The following is a 7,970-nucleotide window of genomic DNA, read 5'->3' as shown; positions in this document are numbered from 1 at the left end:
TACCAAATTTGTGCTTAAAAGTTGGCAATGGATAATAACTGTCCACTCATATGATTCTTTTGCAAACTTGAGCTAGAAACTGCTAATCTAATTAGTTTGGCCTAACTAATACGTGTGTATTTGCACATGCTTTTACCCTATAGTTTTGCTGCTGTAAATCAGCTGTCTTTAATCCAAATGACAAAATAAATGCTAACAAATGACAAAAGGACTAAAAATGGTCTACCTTTACTCTTAGGTGAAGCTGTAGTAAAGATTTCAGACCATTAGCTCTTGTGACTTTTTGTGTAGACGTGTGCAAAAATTTGGTCAAAATTGAGCAGTTTTTGTTGAATAACTTTTAACATGTGGCTTATATTTAAACCAAACTTAGGTTGTAAAGATCCATGAAAGTTAGGTATGTTTTTCTGTCAAATAAAGTTTCCATACTTTCAATGCAAAGAAAAAAAAAGGAAAAAATTGTCAAAATTGGAGATTTAATATCTCAAGTATTTTTTAAAGGATTTACCTTGAAACTTAGTATGTGAAGTAAGGGTTAAGTAGACCACATCCACTGAAAATGTAATAGTTTGGATTACTACAGTCCAAACTACAGAAAATGGTAAATTGCTAAACTATCACTCCCATTAATAACACACAGTGTGTCCTGCGGGTTATTTTGGCTGCACAGCACACTACCATGTGTTTTGATATAAAAGTATCTTGTTCTTTCTTTATTCTGAAAGTTAAGAGAAAATACTTTTTGTTACTCATAGTTTAAAATTCCACAACCAATAGCCAAAAATTGTCTGCCAATTTTACTAATTTGACTTTTATAATTATAATGTGATTCTGACTATCAGTTGTTTCTAGACAAAGCTACCATTTAAGTGACAATAACATTTGATTTTAGCTAAAATTTTCCATTCACATACAATTTTCAACCTTTATCTTGATGTGATAAATAAATATCAACAGCATATGTATAATAACATTCTGCTTAGGTAGGCTTCTTTAAACAAAAATTGGAAGCCTCAGTTTTTCCCCCCCTTAGTCCACAAACTAATTAACAATAAAATGCAACCACGCTTACTTAGTTACTACAAAAACTGATTAAAACTTGTAGATGTGGTATGAAGTTCTTGTTTAATTTATTCACTTATTCAAGAAAGATTAGAAAATACTACCTCTCAATGTACATTGTTTTCAGAGTGTATATTACTGATCTAAAAGGAATTAATATTTTTTTTCCACATTTTAAATAAAAATGAAGTCTTTTTGTGAGAGTATCATCATAGGTTTCTGCTTTAGAATTGTGCAAATTTTTGTAAATATGATATTTCTTGATTTGTTTTGTTTTACAATGCTTACTCATTCTGAAAATGATTATGAGTTTTGGTAAACAATAACAAGGTGACTGAGCATCTTATCAGTTTTTACTATATTAGATCCTCAAATTTAACAACAAATTGAAATAAAATTAATGATGCTGAAATATGCTAAAGTTTTGCAAAGAGATTTGGACTAATTGGTGAGCTGGGCTAGTGCTCAGCAGATGCCTTTTATCAACCTTAATAAAAATAGTTAAAAATCTGCAGGAAGAAAGACTTGAGGACACAAGTTTAAGATATGGAAATCTCATACACAACTACAGTCAAGGCAGTGTATATTTCTAATAGTGTAGTTGGTTTACCTTCAGTGTAGTAGAAGATGCAAGTTTAAGATGAGGTTGGATGAGTAGTTTAGAAATTATGGTTGAATATATGAAAAGAGGTTTCTTTATGTAGCTTGAGTAAGAAAATAGTAAAAATTAGATAGCCTATCATAATACAATATATGAACAGTAAGAGTTCATTTGGTATTTCAAGGCTGTTCCTATACATATACCCACCTCTGAGATAACATAAAAACTTAAATCTATCCTTCACCTTTCAAGATGTTACTGATTCATACCCCCAAAAACTTCTGCAAAGTGTTGGTCCCATCACCACAAATGGCAACTCACTAAATAAGCTAAACACCCTGCCATAAAAATGAAATTTTCTTAATAAAATTCTTGTTATCCCTTTCAAATCTCAAACTTGTGTCGTCCTCTTGCTTTATCATCTCCAGAACACAGTCCAAAGAAATTCAATCAATCCCCCAGAATATTTTATAAAGGAGGTTAAAGAGAATCCAACTCATATCCAGAAGATGACCCTTCCATTCTTAGTATCATCCCAGTAGCCCTTCCTGAACCCTCTCCAAAAAGTAACATCCTTTCCTACATAGATCACAAAAACTGTACACAGCATTCCAAGTGAGGACCAACCACTGACCTGCATAAAAAGACAATTGTCTCCTCCAACCCACAAACAACATGCTGAAAAATACAAACTAAACGTCTATTAGCCATGCTATCACTAACAGAATACTGCCTCAATGGCTTAAGTAACCCATCTACCTCCATGCCAAGATTCCCCTTCAGTGATGCCACCTAGTGGGTTTCCTTTCATATTAAATATGTGATCCAAACTATTCTCCAAATGCATTACCTTCCACTTACCATTATAAAAGTAATAGATTCTAGTCTACTTAAACAATTGATCCAAGCCACCCTCCACCATCCCAATACTCTCAATTCAGCCCAAAACACCAAAGAGCCTCATGTCATCTGCAAACCCTCACCAATTTCCCAATCATCCCCCATCAATATCATTAATACAAATAAGAAAAAGCAGAGGCTCAAGCACTGACTCCTGAGGTATCCCATCAGGACAAGAGTCCAGTCTGACCAGATATCACAACAAACCCCTTGCTTCCACTTATCTAACCATCATGAAATCCAATTCACCAGTCCTTCCCTAACATTCACTACTATGGTACATCATAAAAAGCTTTTGAAAATCCACACTCATCATATCCACACTGCTCTTAACATCCAAATTACACATAACATCCTCCAAAAGAAGTTAACATATCAGTAAAAAAAAGTCTTCCATTTTATTCATACTGATCCTCTCCCACAATATCACACCTCACCAGATGACCTCAAAAAGCCTATCAAATTATCTGGAATATCTCCCGCCACTGAAGAAAAAACAATTGGTCTACAACTTCCAGGGTAACTCCTATAACTTCTCCAAAAACAAGAGCAACACTGACAATTCTCCAATCCTCAGGCACCAACCCATCATATACTGCCCACCAAAAATGAAAGAGAGGGAGAGAGAGGATTGCATATCTGACCCCAAAACTCCCAGTTCTGATTCTCAATCCATTTCTAGTCTCTCAATCATTCTCCCACCACCAAGGGGTCATCATCCATGGGATTCAAGTCAATCCCAATGTTTTCCATTGAACATAAATTACAGAAAACAAGGGCCCCTTTTTATTCTGGGGAATAATTACACAAGTGCACAAACAAACTAATTTACATCTGGTAATTTTATGATGTGCTATTGAGCTGCAATAAATGATATTACAACGCAGAGAAAAGCTGGGAGAAAGTTTCAATCATAGGATATCTTTGACGTTTATAATAAATTAATATAAAAATATTCATACCCTATAATGCTTATGTTTATAACGTAATTTATTCTAAGCAACCTTTGAAGAATAACATTAACAGAGGATATTACATTTTATGTTTAAGTTTTAACTTAGTAAATATATTATTATTATTGTTTATATATACACACTAACGCAACCATTTGTCAGTTGCATCCTGCAGAGTTGCAAATTTTTAATAAACTGTATGGCGGATTTAGAGTTCTGGTTCTGACTAAGGTAAATAAAAAAAATCAATTAAAATATAAACGTGATTGTAAGTTAAGGTTACTGTCGTAAAAACATCTTGCATTTTGCAAGAATTTTTGACTGAGGGGTAACTCTAAATTTAATTAAAAGTAAAAGTAATTTAAAGTTGAATTTTGATATAAAAAGTTTCCCATGTTATTTTAAAACGACTTTTTAACTGGTCTGTTCTTACCTCAAACTTATGGATCTTTTTCTCTTTAATTAACTGGTCCAAGACTTTAATGAAATGTAACTTAATTAGAAAACCATTCATTTTGCACCATAGTACAAAAACCGCATTAAGCCTACCTCTTATTAAGTCTTAACAGAACACAAACCCACAATGGATTCACGATACACACAAATCTCTGACGTCAGCAATTTACGAGTAAAATATCATAGCTCTATAATAAATTAATTCAAAATATTCAATATATAAAATTGATACATTCAAAATTGATTACTTTAAGGTTTAAAAAACACAATTTTTTTGTCATGTGCAACTGAAAGAAAATGTTTACATTTGACCCTTTCTGGAATATCATATTATTATGAAAAACTTATAGCTAAAGACTTAAAGTAACACAAACATTAATATTTATAGTAATTAAACGGTGCAGTTACTCTTACATGTTTCTTCGTAAACAATTTATAAAATTAATTAATGAGCACAAAATATGCCAAGTAAGTAAATATAATTTTGTTTAGTTAGGAACAATCAGTTTCATCGAAATATACCTGTAAAAATACAAGGTTTTTCCTATCATTAAGCATTTTCTCATACGGTGTATACCACTGCCTAGCGTTTTTAGCTTGCAAAAATGCAAAGATTTTAGTTTGATTGCTTGTTTCAAAACTTTCACGTAAAGCTACACAAAGGACTGTTTTCTCATATCAATAACTAATTTTCAACGGGTAGACTAAGGGAATGCAACTAATCAACAGCACTCTCTACCAGCTTTGGGGTTACTCTTGTATGACTGAATAGTGAGATTTGACCGTTATTCTTATAGCGTATCATAATCCCAAACTACAGAGCGCTGTTATACAAAAACTGGATTCACAGTCCGAACACAATAACCAATGGACCATGCCCAACTCAAAGAGATTAGAATGTACTTCCAACCTATTTGAAAAAGTTCCTCACTTTGATCCGTATACTGACTTGGCTTCGCGCATGTATTAATGGATTATTTAAGTAAAAAATGAGTGAATTTCACATAACTAGATTTCTAAATACTATTTTTGCAGCATGCTATGATTTTCTATTGAAATGAGTTAAAACAGGTAAATAAATACTAAACATATGAAAAAAGAAAAGTACGTGCTAGATTGTTTTGTTTTAGAGTTGACAAAAATTACAACTTTATTGGAAATAATTAACAGCTGTAAATTCGAGATGCTTAGCATGTAGCGGATTATTACATCATGAAACAAATAAGACGTTTGGAGCACAATATAGGGAGAGATATGTATCTTCTGTTTTCATTTACTGTAAAAAAAAGAAACTGTTTACGTTGTCCCTTTACGAAATGTTATATTGTAATAAAAGAATTACTAGCCATTGTTACAGTAATATTAGTACTAACTAAATTATAAAATTATTATATTTTTTATTTTCGCAACAATTAAAGATAATGCATCATTTTCAGTAATAAAATATTATTTTGCTTTGATAAGATCAACCAACTTCTTAAGATGTGTTAAATACCAAACACAGTTCTTTATAAATGCTTTGTCTTTAAAGCCAAGTTAAAGTGAATTAAAACAGTAGATATTGATGTTAAACTTATCAAATGAGTCAAAGGAAATATTTCGAATGCCATGCACTTTAAAACTGTGTCATCAAAAACTCATCCTCTAAAACAAATCTAATACTATTAAAATATACATTTGGCACCATTTTGAAATACGCAAATAAAACAAATTCCCACAAGTGCCATCTTGGTAGCGGTAACCCAGGAGGACCAAAAACCACCAAATAATGTTTATTATATCCTAGTTTTCAGCTTCAAGGCTCTTCCAACTGAACTATAACATTTTCAGCATATTGAGAAACTTATCTATAATTATGAATGATCCACCCATTCTCACATATTAACATTTATCTTCACATGTCAACGACATTTGTTACTATAATTTATGTGATTGATTAATGCATTTATGATCTGAAGTTTAAAATAAGCAGTCGTATTGTTTTTAAATTGCAGCCGAATAAGTTTCTTGAAACAAAATAATTTGTATCAAACATAATATATGAATCGATAATGTATGTTCAAGGCCTTCTATAACAAGATGATAAAAGATTTTGGTATTATTTAAAATCGAAAAGGTGTTCTCGAAAATGCCATATGTTACTCCATTTTATTGACAAGGGGATAACGTATTAGTTTATTGTGGAATTTTCAAAGTACTGTGCAAAAGTTTAGACATTATTGCTGTAATGTATAGAAATATCTTGTTGCTACAACTGTTACATTCTATTACATGTCTAATATTTAATAAAACTGATGATAAAATATAAAACCTGCTCAGAATTTTTAGATAATTTTTTAATTCCAAATGAACACGACATAAAAAAGTAATAATAAGGAAAAAAAGTAGGATGAATCAAACCAATGGTTAAAGCAGATGGCGCTAGTGTTATGCCATTTCGACTTGAAAAAATTACACGTTTTACTTAATTTTTATACAATAAAAAATTGTGATATTGTTGCAAAACTAACTCGTAAAATAAATTAGATTCCACATTTTATGTTTCAATAGGTTTAGTCAGAAAGAACAAGCCGCAAAAGCAAAATATTTATCGTTTATCCAACTTCATTGTGTTCGCAAACCATCTTTCTATAATGGAGCAATGGCGTGGCCGTCTATATATCTTTCTATTTATGTATGTGACCGAAATAATAAATACAATGGTGTCACCTGTTGTGCTTCTTACTATATTGAAGCAATGTCGTGGTCGTCTATATATCTATATGTCTATGCATGTGAACGAAATAATGAATATAGTGGTGCCATCTGTTGTCTTATTATATTAGAGCAATGGCTTGGCCGTCTATATCTCTATTATGTATGTAAATGAAACAATAAATACAATAGTGCCATCTGTTCTGCTGAAATGGAACGAGATCTCAATGCCAGAAGTAGTGATTGAGGCTTATGAAATGTAGCGCTATCTATTGAATAGCACCACAAACAAAAATCAATAAAACATTTCACATTTTGCGTATTCAAGATTCAGACAATTAGAAAAATAACTATGCTATGTGCAACAACCATTTCTTTATAACAGAACACAATTTTAAATAAAAGTACTCTCCTCACAATAAGAACATAAGTTTTACTGGGACTATACGTGAGGGATTGATTATATCTTTATTGATGTAATTTTTAAATGTAGTATTAAAAAACTGGAGTTCTTAAAAAACTATTATTTTTTCAATAAAGAACACCACTTTTAACATATAAAAACATTACAGTTTATATCGGTAACACATATGAAAAGTTTAAACTCTGTACATTGAATCATTTTGATGCAATAAGATGCGTATGACGAAAGAACACTGTTCCCGTGCAGTACTTTCCAGGACCCGGCATGGCCAGGTAGGAAATTATTATGAAAATGGTAAGGAAGAAAAGGTATTAAAGGTACATACTATGTTTGAGTACAGTGGTGTTTATAGTTTGTGAAATATTGTAATCCACTCAAACTTAAAATGGTATACCAGTATAAATCTATAAAACTACATACTATACCTGTTAGTAGTAGTGTGATTTTAAACATGGCTCGCGGGACTGAAATACCGCTTGACAATCGAGTAGAAACTGATGTTTAGTATCTTAAAGTATGTTCTTTACGAGGCCCGGCATGGCCAGGTGGTTAAGGCACTAGACTCGCAATCTTAGGGTCGCGGGTTCGGATCCCCGTCACACCAAACATGCTCGCCCTTTCAGCCGTGGGGGCGTTATAATGTGACGGTCAATCCCACTATTCGTTGGTAAAAGAGTAGCCTAAGAGTTGGCGGTGGGTGGTGATGACTAGCTGCTTTCCCTCTAGTCTTATACTGCTAAATTAGGGACGGCTAGCGCAGATAGCCCTCGTATAGCTTTGCGCGAAATTCAAAAAACAAACAAACAGTACTTCCCAGAAAAAAAAAAACGACCCCCCCCCACCCGTAGTCGACACGTGCTCTCGACCCTACTACGGGTAC

General features: G+C 32.5%; 1 protein-coding gene across 2 annotated transcripts in view; it reads right to left on the bottom strand.

Moving 5' to 3' along the window:
- LOC106465342 (stress-activated protein kinase JNK-like) overlaps nucleotides 1-4,109 on the bottom strand; it is a 35,637-nt gene extending 31,528 nt beyond the window's left edge. Inside the window, exon 1 of one of the 2 annotated variants that reach the window (XM_013925557.2) lies at nucleotides 3,950-4,109. The gene's annotated coding sequence lies outside the window, so the exon portion shown is untranslated. Of the gene's footprint in view, nucleotides 1-508; nucleotides 593-3,949 lie in introns of those variants that run through there. The other variant, XM_022393204.1, reaches the window with a different exon arrangement.
- Between the last annotated feature and the right edge of the window lie 3,861 nt (nucleotides 4,110-7,970).

Source organism: Limulus polyphemus, unplaced genomic scaffold (genome assembly GCF_000517525.1).
Source record: "Limulus polyphemus unplaced genomic scaffold, Limulus_polyphemus-2.1.2 Scaffold1914, whole genome shotgun sequence".
Lineage (NCBI taxonomy): Eukaryota > Metazoa > Arthropoda > Merostomata > Xiphosura > Limulidae > Limulus > Limulus polyphemus.
This window is presented reverse-complemented; position numbering and strand designations above follow the sequence as displayed.